This window comes from Ammospiza nelsoni, chromosome 6 (assembly GCF_027579445.1).
Source record: "Ammospiza nelsoni isolate bAmmNel1 chromosome 6, bAmmNel1.pri, whole genome shotgun sequence".
Taxonomy (NCBI): Eukaryota; Metazoa; Chordata; class Aves; order Passeriformes; family Passerellidae; genus Ammospiza; species Ammospiza nelsoni.
In genome coordinates, this window is record NC_080638.1 from 28644167 (window position 1) to 28660470 (window position 16304).

Here is a 16304-nt window from a genome sequence, read left to right on the forward strand (position 1 = left end):
AAGGAGGTTCCCTTGTTCGTATGTAAGAATTTCCACACCATGGCTACTCACAGAAGGGAAGGTCATATTCATGGTACTTCCAAGGCTGCAGATTGATCCTAGATTAGTCTTTAACTTGGAGTGGTTTTTCTCCAGTCTTATCAATGCTCTGTGAATAACTTTGGTTAGACTTGTTTTTTGGGAGCTGAAATTACTGAAAAATTAGTCTGAACTTCAGCTAACTCTCCAAGATCATGTAGGTCTGTGAGTTCTGTAGTCAGTGGATAGAAGGATGTTGATAGACTTTTGCAGGGAGACTGGTCCAGGTTTGGAGATTTTTATTCTCTGGGTGTGAGGTTTTATTTTCTTTTAGTGAGCAGCCGCCTTCTGAAAGATTTTGTTGGACAGAACTGTGCTAGCATTGGATAGTGAGATATATTATTGCAACACCTGTGATTGAGTTCCACACAGCCTATTTGTTTATCTCTGAAAATGAGCCATGTTTCTGACATGTTGGAGGCATGAGACTGGACTTGCATGCATAAGTAGCTGAAGTCTGATAAACCTAAACAATATGCATGTGTCCAGTGTCACTGTTTATTAAAGTGTCTGGTATGATCAGCAGTAGTTTCTTTATATTATAGCAAAAAGCATCTCTTCCCTTTTGTGTAAATTTGTGCTCACTTTATCTAGCTTCAATTGTAGCTGACTTTTACATTTTTCTATTAACTAAGATGATATGCATCAGGGAGATATGTGTGTGTGGCCTTGAACACAAACTGAATGAATCATCATTTTGGCTGTATCTGAGCACCTGCATGTTGACTCCCTATTCAGCTTCATTTTTAATTTTTAATCACCAAAAAAGCATGCCCTTGAGAACTTCTATGTGAAAAGCAAAATTAACAGCTCCATTCACTTGTGGCTTTTCTGACAAATTTCTTACTTTGTGAATGGCAGTTCCTTTATGTTGTGTAAGACAGAGTGAAGATGAATAAAATGAATTCAGTCTAGAAATGCTTACCAGTAGCCCCAGCACATCAAACTCGAAATTCTGAGTGTCAGTTTGGGTTTCCTCATCCTCAGATGTACACACCAGTATGGGTAAGTTCTCACTCTTTATAACTTCAGTGTTACAATGTTAGGACATTCTCATCTGAAGGAGGGGAGATGATGTTCTATATTTTAGAGTCGCAATTGTATTTTGAGGGATGTCTACCAAATTACATCACTGTCACATTAAATAGTTGATTAATAAGTTTTGGAGTGGACCATTTCAATCAGTTCTTGCTGGATAGGTCTTATTCCTGAGATGCTGAATGGTAACAAATATTTTCCTCAATTGATTGGTGGTTTCTTTATGCGTACCCATAAGGATTGATTGCTTTCAAAATTACACCTAATAATGTTAAAATAGATCTCAGCTTCTGTTCTACTGTTATGGCAAGTGTTTTCCATTTTCAGCCATCCCCTTCGTGCACACACACATGTGCCTAAGAGTGTGTACATGGATTGTACCATCAGTAGTTAGTGCTTTTATGGTGTTGCTGGCAGGTTTTCTAGTGAAGAGTCAAGTCTCTCTAAAGAGTATGCACCTCATCCCACCCCATGTAACAGACCAACAAATAAAACACCAGGTCTGAACAATTAATCTAACAAAGTGTGAGGATCCAGACCAGAATTAATTAACAAGGTCAATATTTTTGTATTTATGGATTTTTATTTTTTTAGGATTTCATAGATAAAGGTGGATAAGGGAAGCCTTCTCTAGTTAGCATTGGAGAACTGGAAAGAGAAAATGGTAGGGAATTTTTTTATTTGATGTAAAGTAGGCATATTTCAGGGAAGTTTATATTTGTCAGTTTCACATGTAATTTTGAAGAGCTGTCTGCATCTCTGGACTTTGTTTCATTTGGAATATGACTAGGTGGGAGAGCCCAAATGACCAAATTTCTTATAGCTGTTTTGAAGTAGGAGAAAAGATTGAATCATGTTAAAGATCTAGAGACAGAGTTGATAAGAATTTATCATTGAAGTAATGGTGGTTTTTTTCTATTCTATCACATTCAAATTCCAATCAAATGAAAGGGTTTGTGGAGCCAGTTATAATTTTGAAGTCTAAATTAATCTAATTTCTGTAATGATTGCGAAATGCTTTAGTCCACAACTTGAGGCTGTCACTTGTTATTGTTTGGGGGTTTTTTGACAGCTAACACTGCTGTATCTCTTTGTTATTTTTAATGTGTCTCATAGCTCTAAACTTGGAAATTGAAACTGAATTTCCAATTCATATTCAGAAAATTAGCAACTGTTTTGATTTTTGAGTGGAAAATAAGATAATTTAAAGCCCGGGCTCAGGTAGCTTTTATATTTTTAACTTAAACTCAAATTCAGCAGAAACTCCAAAGAACTGTTAATGTCTTGAAGATACATTTAGTCCAAAAACAAAAATTTTGGAGGATTGAAGAAACTTGCTTTCAGCTATTCATGTTTTTCTTTACATCATTTCTGTGTGTTTGACTGTGCTCAGTACACCACAATGCTTTTATTGTCTCGCTTCCTACTGCTTGTCATTTGCATAAATTTGTTGCTTATTACAATATATGGAATGTAATCTTTTTCTATTCCATTTATTATGAATGCAAGAGGCTTTTTGCAACTGAATTTCATTGGCATGTTGAGTTGAAAGAGGAACCAAAAGAGATAAGAAGTTCATTTGATTAGAAGGTCATCTTTTGCCCCTGATTTTATCATCTAAGGGTTGATTTTAGTTTTTTTTCCTTATAGCAAACTGCAGCTGTGTGTGTACAGGCCCTCCTTGAGGCCAGGGAATATTCCATGAGCACTGCAGCTGGGTCACCCATGGCGCTAAACTGTGAGCGTGGCTCCTGGCGCTGCTTGCCCTGGGACAGCTGCTACTGCTTGCAATGGTTTGGAGGCACAGCCCAGGAACTGGCAGGGACCAGAGGTTTTCCTGTGGCCACCCTGCCTTGCAGGCTGAGAGCTCTTGATAGCCTGAGCATGGGCTGTCCTGTGCCACATGGGCTGGGCATGTTTAAATTGCTGCTGATGGGAGCTGGCTGCAGAGTTGTGAGTTGTGAGTTAGGGGTGGAGGGTTAACTATGGGGGCTGAAGTTTGCTGCATGCAGTTTGGCACCTTTTTTGCATAGCTATGCTTCATAGTGAGTATCAAGAATTTTATTTTCTTTTTTAAATATGTGGTCCACAAGATAACTAGCAGCATGTACTTTGTAATGTTTTTCTGGGGCTGATACAGTTGGGAAAGAATCTCAGAGCCTGCCTTTCTTGCAGTCAGACTCTGGTTAACAGATTAATTTCTAAAAATGAGAAAAAGGACTTGGGGAGAGAAATTATTTGATAACAGAAATAGAAGAAACAATCTTACACATAGAATAATATTATAAAAGTATGCTTTTCAAGTCAGGGTTTGACTTTTTCAAAGTGATTGAGGGACTAATAAAAAAGGGAATGTTAGAAGTGAAATGTTTTAAATTGCTGTACTGTGTGCTATTTTGACCTGTTTGGGCAGCTTTGATCAAAGCAGGCAGCCATTTTTAAAGAATTTGCAGATGCTGTGTCCTTCTTTTGCTGTGAGAGCAGAGCATACAGATCCTGAATGTAAGAAATACCCAATGCTTCTGCTGAAGTCATTACACTGAAAAGAGAGAGTCTGCACCCAATTCCCAGGGAGATGCATGGTCATCTTAAACAGCACAGCTGTTTGGAAATCACCTATTGACTTCAACACAGAGTCATTGTATTCTATAGTCTTTTGAAACAGTAACAATATTCTCTAGTATCTGAATCTCTAGCTGAATCAATGATGTGACTGTTCTCTACCTAAAAGAGAAAGTAGTGCAAGTAGAAATATAGATTAATAGGTTGGCATATTTGAGACCATCCTGAGGTTTTATGTGAATCTTTTTCTGAATCGTTTATTGTAATAAGACACTTGTATTAAAAAGGAGTTGAGACATGTAATTAAAATTTATTGATTTAACATATACTCAATACAATAAATTGTATGTTGGGGTAGAACTGACAATCAAGTTGCAACCAAAAGTGACAAAATTTATACCTCATTACAGAATATTGTATCAATAAGCTGAAAAGAATATGAAGAAGAAATCTTCAGCTAGCTAAATCCTGCAAATGCATTAATTTCCCACATTTCATTCCTTTGTAAATATGTTTTCTGAACATCCATCTGGCTCTGCTTATTGCTTGTTCATTTCTTACCCATTTAAGTGTGCTGCATAGCATAAAATCCTAATCTGTAAAGGAACAATAATGCATCTTCAAGAGCTTTCAATGCTGATGAATTTCTTCATTCTGTGTCATTTTTCTGTATCACAACTTTTCATGTATTTTATTAGTTATGGAGAAAAAATTCTGGTTTTCTTATACAATCAGATATGTTCCTCTATTTTAAAAGTTTGGGGTATTTTTTTACCCCAGAAAACATCATGTCTGAGAGGGAAAAACCAGTATTTTCTTCACAGGCAGTGCCTTGCCGTTATACTATGAATTGTTTTCTTTTTGACAGCTTGCCAAAGGGTCTTTGTTTATCTTGGTAATACCAATGATTTGGTTATTACTAGGCTTGTAATGACACACAAATATGTGACCTTAATTGAGACATGGAGATTCCCTGGTTCTGATGCCTGGGGTTTTTACTGATTTTTTTAGAAGGTCTGCATCTTTTAATTTTTGAAAATATACAGTGTTAACTTTTGCCCTGGGGGAGTATTGGGATAGTTGGGTTCTTCTAAATTTTACAAACGCTTTTTAGAAGTTTTACAGATGATATGAACCATCTTGCTTTTTTGCATTATGATAGCTAAACAAAGTATAGTATGAACTACTGAACCATCTTCATAGTGTGCCTTGCCCAGTTTTGAGGCTGGTGTGGAATGAAGTGAGCAGGGAAGAGAATGACAGTATGAAACAGAAGCTCTGTCCAACCTGAGTAATTTCCGCCCCTAGGAGAGCTGAAATAAAAGAAACTGATACTCTGCACCTTTTTTTTAGTGTAACATTTCTAGTTAGGTGAGCTGTGGCTGCTCATGGCAGCTTTGGCAGTTAATATGCAGTCCTTGTAAATTGGAAGTGAACGGAGCTCCAATGACCTTGAAAAAGAGCAGAAATAACCATTTACTGAACCACTAGCCCTGTCAAACTTCATTCTTAAGATGTTGTTGAGAATAGGATGCCAAAACCTCTCTGTGAATTCATGAATCACCTTAAATTACCTCCATTATTTGGATTCTCCTGGAAACTGCTAAAAACCATACAAATTTAGAAAGGACTTTTTTTCCATAGGATTTTGTACAGCTCCAAACCATTTTTTATTTTATTTCTTTTTCAAGTTGTGGAACATACTATGGAAAATATTCTCTTTTTTTTTTTTTTTTTTTTGCACTAGAAGAAACCAAACATAAGTCTTTAATATTGTAAGAATATTTGAAGAGCTGAATCACAGTCAAGAAATTTGTTTTTGGGGATTTTACTGGTGATTCTTGATCTTCTCAATATACATTGAAGTCATATCTGAATTCATAAAATGTGTAGATTTTTCCTTCCCACCCTTTTTGTGGACACCAGCTGCACTTTTAGTTCAGACCTGTCAGGCAGGTGTTTCAAGAGACAAGCATAAAATTAGTCGATTTCCCGTGAGCTTCCTTTTCTCCAGGCTAAACAACTTCAGCTTCCCCAGCCACTGATAACAAGGCACAAACTCCAGACCCTTCTCCAGCTCCTTTGCCCTTCTCTGGACCCACTCCAGCACCTCAATATCCGTATTGTAGTGAGGTGCCCAAAACCAGGCACAGGGTTTGAGGTGTGGCCTCACCAGGGCCGAGTGCAGGGGAACAATCTGCCCTGCTCCTGCTGGCCATGCTATTGCTGACACAGGCCAGGATGCCTTTGGTCTTTTTGGCCACCTGGGCACACACACTGGCTCATGTTCAGCCAGCGCCATTCAGCACCCCCAGGTCCTTTCCTGATGAGCAGCTTTCCAGCCACTCTTCCCAAGCCTGCAGTGCTGGCTGGGTTGGTTGTACAGGATCTGGAAATTCACTCTGTTGAACCTCGTATGATTGGCCCAGTCTATTGATCCAGCGTGTCCAGATCCCTGTGCAGAGCCTTCCTGCCCTCCAGCAGACCAACACTCCCACCCAAATCAGCATCATCTGTGAACTGGCTGAGTGTGCACTCAGTCCCCTCATCCAGGTCATTGAAGATATTAAAGAGGACTGGCCCCAGTACTGAGCCCTGGAAAACCCTGCTGGATGTAACTCCATTGACCACCACTCTCTTGGGCTAGCCATCCTGCCAGTTTTCTACCCAATTTATAGTGCACCTGTGTTGTCATTACATTGCAAAGGTTTCACTGTTGTCTCCTTAGTGCAAGAGTTTCATGCCTCCCTGATGTTTCTCATAGGCAGCTCCTCTAAGCACTGACTCTTCCTTCTTCTCACAACAGCCAGCTGACTCCAGTTCCCCCCAACCAACAAATCCACTCTTTTATAACACTCTTCTTCTTATTGGCTACAGCTGTGGCCTGCTCCCAATCTTTAATAATTACCCCAGCTGCAACTCCTTAGCAGGTAAGATTACTGTCTATACTATCTTTATTTACTTATATTCTATCCCCCTACACACCTGTAAGCCTGGCAAATATTCTAAGAACTGTCCATTTTATGTCTTTATTTTAAGTAAGCAAGCAACAGAAATAAAAATGTCTCTAGTGATTAAAACAGATGTAGTCCTAAGTCTGTTGCCTGAAACTAGGAGGGTTTTTTTTCTTCCTGTGAAATAGAAGTAGAGACAACTGCTGTGTTTTGTAACAAGCATCCTTCTCATCTCCCTAGTTATGGAGGCATGATTTCTTTTAAACAAGAAACTGTTGCAGTAAAGTGCCAATGCTTCTAGTTTGTGCAGTAACAGCATAATTTTTTTAATAGATAATTAGCATTGCTTTATTAACAAAATATACTGCTACATCTTGTTTAACAACACAATTTACAAATGTCTATGTTGTAGTGTAGATTCAGCTTATAGGTTTGTTCCAACAGTCTCATCATTGCAATTGTGAAAAACTGAAACCTGAGGTGAAGTTAAGAACAAGCACCAGTGAGTTCCATGAGCACTTGCAAGGTTACCCCAGATTAAATAATGCCAAATGCAGAAAATTTAGTTCTAGAAGCATGATGTGAAGCATATTGGGTTTGAGTACCGTTGAAATGCATCCATTGCTGATAGTTTTATAAACAGAATATGCCTTGTAGAATTTCTGCTGGCATTTTAAAAGAATTATTGGTAAAAATAACTATTTCCAATGTCTTGTCATCTCTTTTGTATAATTTTTACTTTCTTTTGGTCTCTTGCATGAAAGTTAAAAATAGAGATGATGACTAGGAAAGTACATTTTATAGGCTTGGAAAGTGCATTTTATAGGCTTAAGAATTGTTTTCCAGTACTGTAATTTTAAGAGTTAGTGATCTAATAGCAAAAATATCAAATTGAGTTAGATGACATATGAAAAGAGAGTACCCATTCCCAGCTGAAGGGAAAAAAAAGCAGAAATCTGTCTTGATAGTGTCATTGTGCTGTTGTCTAAGTATTTCAAACAGTTGTTAGCCCTTACTGAATTACTGAAAAAATTAAATCACTACCTTTTCCTTCTACCTCCTGGTAATAAAGTCAAGGAACAATATTTTTTCCATCTGCATCCTCAGTCTTCTCACAAAATTAAGGGGCAGTTATTTTTAGAGACACAGATGGGTATTTATCTCTGCTGTCTTGTACAAAAAAAATTGGTAATTTCATGTTGTTTTTCTTTACTTTCCTTTCACATGGAATCACAGACATCCACTAATGACCTGGGATCTTAGCCAAGAGCTAGAGGCAGTGGGAGAAAATGCAGGATATTTATAACTTCATTATAATCCATCATTTATTCCTTGCTGTCTTCATTGTAAGAGGGGTATCATTCAGTATAAAAAAACCACTTAACTCTCACAGTATTTATTTTGCTTATTTTAAGAGTATCAATAAAATTAACTGCTCAATTTTTTTTTAATCCTTATTTCTTTTCAGTGGTCATTCAGGCACAGATAACAATGGTATCACAACATTTAAAGTGACAGCTTACATTATTTTTCTGGCATGAAGTAATATCAGGGGCAGGGGAATGAGATGTCTAAAACATCTGGCCATGGAGTAAAACAGGTGTAACTGTAGATAATATTGTGTTGCTTCTCCCAGCTGTGACATTAACCTTTGCTAGACCTTTTGAAAAGCTGAAGATTTTACCTTCCCTCGCGGTTCCATTATTGAATGGTCTGGTCCAGAACTCACTCAGGAAAAATTTTTCTTCCTGGGGTATTGCTGGCACTGGTCTGAGTCCCAGTGTTACTGTTCTGCTGTGGAAGATGCACAGCACAGAAATTAAATCTCTACCTCTAATATCCAACCCAGCACTCAAACCTGTAGTCTCAGGTTCTTGGGACAGAGAAATGAACCCACTTCATTTCTCATCTACTCATTAAGTGGTTTGTAGAAACTGTTGCAAGTTGTGCGTAGCTAGAAATTTATTTCCAATCTTCTTCCTCTCCCTAAGGATGTTTATGGAAGTTTTAATCTATTTTAAAGACCCCAAAACTACAAAATGCTATGTGTTAATCTTAAAGTATTCATTAATAAAGCCAAAAATTGTCTGGTGTTTTTCAGTGTAGAAAGCTTTATTATGACAAATATAGCTGGGCTAAGCTAAATCAATATTGATGCAGTGTCAAATGCTGTAGAGTTTGGATTATGTGGCTATTACATTAAAATTCCTCTTCTATAAATCAGTGATAACACAATAAGAATCCCTGTTGGAAAGGAAAAGAGATGAGTGGTATATCCTTTTGTACAGGTAGATGAGAATACACACACACAATTTATAAATTGGGCTGATGTGGTAAGCAGAGATTTTTTCCTTTTTTCAAAAGGTGAGGTTTTTTTTTTAATGAGTGAATAAGATGTGTTTTCATGAATGCACCCTATTCATGGTGCTTATTGCTGAATTTTATTTTATTCAGCAATAAAATGGCAGGAATGTAAAGCTACCACTCATCCTAATCAGAATCCAATATTCTCCCTCCTGCTCCCCCCAGAAAAACAATAGATTTGTCAAATGTTCTCTGTGTCTTTCCCTAGTGTTTTTATTCTATGGCTTCCCCTAAATACCTTAAGCTTGAACTTTCATGCTGTTAAATTTAGTGTGTGTCTGTACATGACAACACAGAGCAGACAGTTTTTCCACTGGAAAGAAAATTACACCTGATAAGAAGAACAAAGAGACCATTGTTGTGTCTCACAGGGAGAATTAAAGCACAAAGGGATTTCGGGACACACAGGAAGCCTGTTGGCAGAGCCAAGAGCAGAACTGTCTCTTAGGTTCTGCTGCGAACGCCTCTGCCAGGGGCCAAGCTGCTTGAGCTGGAGAGAAGCCGTCCCTTTCACAGCCCTGCTTCCGGTCGGACTGGGAAAAAGGAACTGAAAAGGCAGGGCAGAGAGAAGGAAAAGAAATAATCCTGGTTGTGAAGCTCTGGCCTCTTGTTATGAGAGAAAAAGCGTTCCCAAACTAACCGAGCGATCCTTCCCCCCTTCCGCTCTGTCCCATTCAAAGCAATGAGTAATGTTGCTGAAGTAATCCAAATGTCACAGTGGAGGGTTCTGTGCAACTGATCAGCATAATGTGCTTCCCTGTGCTTGTGCCTTCCCTGCCCGTGTACAGAAAGCCCTTCGGCTGACATTTGTGTAATATTTGTTAAGACAAAACACGTGCAGAAAAAGCCTTGCATTATTGCAACAACCTCCTAGATTTGTTTTTACATATTCCTTTCTTGCGTTCTCTTTCTGCCTTTTTATTTTAATTAATCTTGAGGATTTTGTAAAGATTGTGGGACAAAGGCTTTCATTATTTTGGCGGGAATTGCTTAGTCCTGTATAATTCTATTTAATGAAATATTTTTTCACCTTAAATCTGAGTCTTGGCAGCTACATTTGAGATGTAGCAGCAATTTAACTAAACATGATTTAGTTGTAACCCCAACAGCAACAGCTTGAGGTGAGCAAGACTCTGGAAGGAAAACACACAAAATATGAGATACAGCATGTCTGTAATTCATACTAGAGACTGTGGCAAACAGATACTGCAGGACTGAGCCTCTCAGACTTCATACAGTTACTCAAACTGCCCTGACATATTGGCTGAGTGGGATTTTGTGAGTGTAGTAAATAAGAGCACCTCTTTAATACTTAATTCACTTTGTAGCTGTGTCTGCTGCAGTTATATTGATACTCTGAAGCTTTCTATCTACTGATGCCAGGTTTTCTGTTATCTTGCTTGCATGGCAAATCTTTAATGGAAACCAGGCTGTTGAGTTTTTTCAACCTTTGTAAAATCACTTGTTGGTTCTATGGCCAAAAGTAGCTTTTGGCTGTGTGTCTTGCTTCAGTTGAGTCTTTTCCACTTTCATTAAACTGGGGTGTTTTAAAGGAAATTTTAAAATTGTGCTGTGAAAGAAGATAATTTTTTTTTATATTGGTCCTGGTTATTAGCTGTGGGAATTTATTTTAGTATTCTAACTTTAGCCTAATGTTTTTCAGTAAAACTGGATTGCTTGTGGTGAGTTGTCAATGTTGATACTTGTGGGCTATGCCAGTAATAAGTAGCAATTTTATTTATTCCGAAATCCTTTTATATTCCTTTTTTTGCCTTTATCAAATAAACTCTCTTGAAATTTCTGAGATTTCCAAGTTGGGTTTCATGTCCTAATGTTACTATCACACATTGACCATTTCAGACACTGGCAAATAAGAAAATACATGCTGTCCAAATAAGACTCAATAAACTATTCTATTAACTTGTTGCTCCTAAAAGTTGTAGCTTCCTCCTTCTGCTTTCTCCTCCCCTTTCCTCTGCTTCAGTCAAAGTTGGTCCTTGTTTGTTCATTGTTCTCAAAGCAAAATGCAAGTCTTATTTTCCAGAAGTTACTTAGGGGAAAAAAGCCCTGAGTGCCAGAAAATGCTTATTTATCAATATTGATCCCTTACATTTGCAAACTTGGCATTACATGCTGTACCTGAAAGTTTACTGGATTTTTTTTTTATGTGACTCTGAGACTTGGCTTGAGTGATTTGGACAAAAATTCAATTTCCCAAATTATTAAACCCCAAAGCATAACAGTCAATTTACTGTCATTTAAAACTATTGATTTAATTTTTTTTTTTTTCTGCTTGCAATCCAGGTTCTGGTTGGAATGAGAAAGAAAAGCTTTATGCTCAGGAAATTTATATTGCCAAACCTTAATTTCTGATAGAATGACCCCATTTCTGATAGAATGACCCCATTATCTTCAAAATTAAAGCATTTATTAGTCTAAGAGGAATACTCTCATATAATAGAGAGCCTCTTCCACTTACAATGTAAAATATCTATTTGTTGTCATCAGCTGTGCTAGGTGTGTATCTATTCAATGCATTCTAATTCAAAGAAAAGTCAAAGGTACTGACTTTAACTGAGCCTTGTGTTACAAAGTCAGTAGCATTAGTTTGAGCCTCATGCATTAGAGAACAGTTTGTCTCCAACCTTTTGGAAGAACAAAAGAAAAACTGACAGTCAACACACTTGTGGCTGTCTTAGTGTGTGTCACAGAGAGGTTATAGACTGAAGGGATTATCCACAGGCCGTTGGTTTGATAATAACTAAGGAGTCAAAGAATATAAAAGAAGAAAAGTCTTTATTATATACACAAGCAGTTGGGAGAAATAGAACATGCTTAAACTTTTTTTTCAAAAATAAATAGGCCTTTTTAAAAAGAAGAATTTGAAAACAAAAGGCTTTACACTTTTAATATCTGAGAAAAAATTCAGTGTAAACTAAAGTCCCAAATCATTACTGTTAATAAAAGAAATCTGAAAACTCTTTCACTTTTGTTGAGTAACTCCATGCCATATTTTACTTCTTAGCAGTAGAAAAAAGTATATTTCAGAAAAAAATAGTCATCTGTCTGCTAATGCAAACTTATAGACAGACATGTAGGTCTAGTGTGATAAATTGTGATACAATCTTAGGCTAATAAATAAGGTATTTTTCAGTGTCTTGAAAATTCATTATTTAAGAAAGACACAAAAAACCCATTATAAATTCTGGCACTTAAGCAAGCAAAGGAGAGCTGAGAGAAGATTTCTGATTCTGCTGTCCGAATGGGAAAGAATCAGAACAGATTATTGCTCTTATAAATCTCCTGGTAGTGAAAAATATTGTTATGCTTATTACTCACAAATCTAATTGTAAAACATGTTTGCAATTTCTAAAAAGGAAGAGTTTTACTACTTTAGTATTATGAAACTCACTTTATAAAAGTTCATGCAAAGTGGAGAAGAAATGTCTTTTGTCACTTGGTCGTCACTGTTTCTTAGGACAGGTGGTATCCTTCTTTCAATCTCCCAGACTCCTTCAATTTTCTAATCTTTTGGTAAGACAAGGTGCATTTCCAATTTATAGTCCTCATATATAATTTTAAAAATGGACTTTGTGGAAATGTTAAAATACTGAGGCATTCTTGAAGAAGCAACCCAAAACCATATCGCAGTTTGTTCCACCAATTTTTACTTAGTTTTAATTGAGTCGATGTTCTTATCAGGAGTGACCTGATATAAACTGCAGGTTTTTGGAGTGGATTTACTTTGTTGTCCATGCTGAATTCAGTTTATACTTCATAACTTTTGTTTTCCAAAACAATTTCAGAGATTTTTTGCAGAGTGGCACATTCATTTAACCTCTAATACATTTCTATTTCAAAAGAAATAAATAGTCAGTCTTTTTAGTCTTCAGTTTTAAATAGGATTAACTCAACGGTGAAAATTCAAGACTTTTCTTAATACCTTCTCTTAACTTTTTCAGAAAGACAGGGGTTTTTTCCACTGTTAGGACTGTTGACAAGTGATAAACTGTAGAATACTTCACGGATCACCACGGGATATGGACCACATACAGCTGGGCAAGTGCAGGGAGCAGACATGCAAGGGCAGTCGGGGCTTTGTTGAAGGGCTCGTTCTTGCCTGGAACAAAGTGAGCAGTGCCAGTCACGCAGAGCAGCCATGCAGGGAAGACAGAGCTGTCTCAGCCAGCTGAGTGTACTCTCTGCAGGAAACCATATCCAACTCATGTTCCTTGAAAAGCCTCATCTTCCTGCAGTTTCATTTCAAATGTCAGACTTGGAAGGCTCCCAGAAAATTCTTCTTTTCCCTGCCATCCCTACCTCATGATCAGCAAAATCTGTGATTCAATCTATTGTATCATGAAATATGTTAGTATATATGCCCAGAAATTAATTAGAGGATTTTTTTGTATAAACTGCAGCTGTTATTGCTGATGGGTATTTGGACTAATGCCTCTGATATTAGAAAAAGCTTTGATTTCAATTACTCTCCTCCCTTTTTATATGTAATGAAGTAATAAATTCATTGCTGTGCTTCACTTCTCCATTTTTTCTGCAGTACACCAAAACAAAGAGGCTTTTCTAAATAAATTGAGGCTTTATTCAATTAAATTAGTTGTAATTTATCCTCACAGAAGGAGAGAGAGTAATTTACTAGAAAAAAACAAAAACAGTACAAATCAGCTTTTACTAGAAGTTCAGCAAATAATTTTTTTGAAATTATGATGCGTCACCATCCTAGGGTTATGTCACTGTTTTTAGAATATCCAGTTTTGCTTGTACTAGATGTCTTCTCTCAAGGCCTAATTAAGAAAGGTCTGATTTGAAACACATTTGAATTAAAGCATCTGAGTAACCATTTGCGTTTAATACAGAGTAAATGTAACAGCTTGATCTGAGGCTGTGGAGTTAGAGGCTCTTCTTTCAGAGTATCCAAGGTACTCCTGCAGAGTGGGCATGCCCAATAGTTTGCACAGTTGCCATGGATGTTCTAGAATCTCAAGGAGTGTTATGAACACTAGTGAGAACATTCCACAATTTTCTACTAATGGACAGCATTATTCCTACTTTATCTATAGGAAAACTGAACCATGAAAATGTTGAATGAGTTGCACAACATCATACAAAACAGAGTAAGAAATAAAATGCTGTTGTTCTAAAACACTAGCTTCATTGTCCAGATGGCATTGATTAGTGTTGCTATCCTGAAAGATAGCCACCTGAGAAGATTTCATTTTATTATACTTAGATCAGTTACTAACCCTCAAAGATCCATTGTGAACCTTCAGAAAGTAGGACAGCACTTAATGAGGAGACTATCACAGAATCAAGATACTTCTCTAGGCTGCATTTATCCCTGTTGTAAGAGGTTCTACCATGTGAAGTGTGGTTTCTGAATTGATATGGAGTCCAGCTGCTTTTAGTACAAAGAGCCATGCAAAATTCCTGAATTTATTCAATGTTGATACTCTGAAATGCGCACAGTATTGCCTTGCTCCCCTTACCTCAAGGTAATTCATCCTGTAATTTCTTAGTCCTTTATGCTGCTTGACGTCAATCCTCTGTCAATCTTCAGAACTAGCTCTTGCCATCTTCAGCTTAGATCAGATTCTTTCCTCCTGCCCCTTATATTCACATTCCCAGCTACTGATTTCTTTGAGGTGCTCACATAGGAGGGACTTTGTCCTTTGAACTCGAGTGTCCTATCTTAGAGATGTCCTGCAAGTTTTATGTGCTAACCAGGTAGAGAAGAGATCCTAGTGGCGCTTCTACCGAGGGAAAGTTCAGTGTTCACTGGAGAATTGACATGAGAATAGCTTTCCCTGGACCCTGAGCCCTTTTAGGCTCTCTGCAGGGCTCGTACTTGCCTGATAGCCCAATTTGCTGCCCACAAGAAAATGTGTGTGTGTTCAGAAGCATCCCTGCTCTGAATTCCTTGACCATCAGCTTAGAATCTACTGCTAATTAATATTCCTAACCTTAATATTCCTCACCTTAAACATTCCTTGGTGAGTTTTACACAGCCCTGTAGATGCCACTCAAATATCCCAAATTCTCCTGTTTATTTTTTTTCCCTCCAGATTGCTGGCTGTGAAGTCCAGGTTGGCCCCCTCCAAAGCTCTGCTTAATTTTCTTAATGGCCTCCAGTAGCAACTGGAGAGTTTGTCTCTGTATTGTTTTAATCCTTTGTCTACAACATTTGTATCCCTGTGTTTTGTTCATGGCTTTCTCTGTATGCTTTGAATGGAAAAGTTTCTGGAGCTGATAATCCTAGTGAAGCAGATGCTCTGACATGCCACATACCTTTACAAATGCAAGCAGGGGTAGTCAAATTTTGCCAAATAAGAATGTTATTGATTCTTCAGCTGGAAATTAGCATCTTGTTTGAGTTTAAATATGATCTAGTTTGAGTTTAAATATGGTCTGAGAACTGAAGTCTCAGGAGAGGATTTTCAATCTGCTTTCTGGATAGTTTAGGTAAAGTAGTGATATCTATGATTTTTTTTCTGTTGATTTTTGTATCGGTTTTAGTGCATTTATCTGTCCATTGGAGAAGCAAATTACTTGGCAGTGGATGAGATTTCACAGCATGAAACACTGAAACCCTATATATCTCTCAATAGATACTAACCACCTTTCTATGTTAACAGCAAAACCATTAATGCTTGTAACATCTCTTTTTCAAGGCCAAAGTGTGCAGAGGGGTTGGCAGCCTGCCTGCTGGAACCTTTTGATCCACAGTGCACTTCCTGGCAAACCTTACTAGAGGTCCTATCAGCTGGTCTAGGGCAAGGCTTTGCTGTCCTGAGAACGTGATCACAATGTGAGTCACCTGAGGATCAAAAACAAGAAAAAAAAAAAAGTAGCAGGGAAAGTAGGAGGACAAACTGGTCAGAACTTCCTGTATGGGGAGTTTGGCAGTGTTGGCCCAACTTCAGCAGCAACAGCAGGACCAGTGCAAGCTTTGGAAGTCCTGAGAGGCTGGCAAGGATTTGGTGGTAACAGGTCCTGACTCTGTAATACAATGAGCAGAAAAAGACACATCACTGTGTGTTTGGTGGGAAGAGAAGATAAAAGCGTGTGACCTCTGGTGGTGTCACTTACTGACCAAATGGGCCAGGTAGAATTATTTCTTGGCTGAAATCTGCATGCAGGTTTGACTTTGCTTTACTTCTGTTCTGTAATTCTGATGCTGAGTTTATCTAATTGCATAAAAGAACCTTGATCATGTCTTTCAGTCACATTTGTGATGACAACTGTAAATGCTCAGGGTCGGAAAGATCCTCAAGAATTCACATAGTCTGAATA

At 37.7% G+C, this 16304-nt stretch overlaps 1 protein-coding gene across 1 annotated transcript in view; it reads left to right on the forward strand.

Annotated features, from left to right (window-relative positions):
* Window positions 1-16304, forward strand: part of STARD9 (StAR related lipid transfer domain containing 9) — a 94021-nt gene that overhangs the window by 20150 nt on the left and 57567 nt on the right. The window lies entirely within an intron of this gene.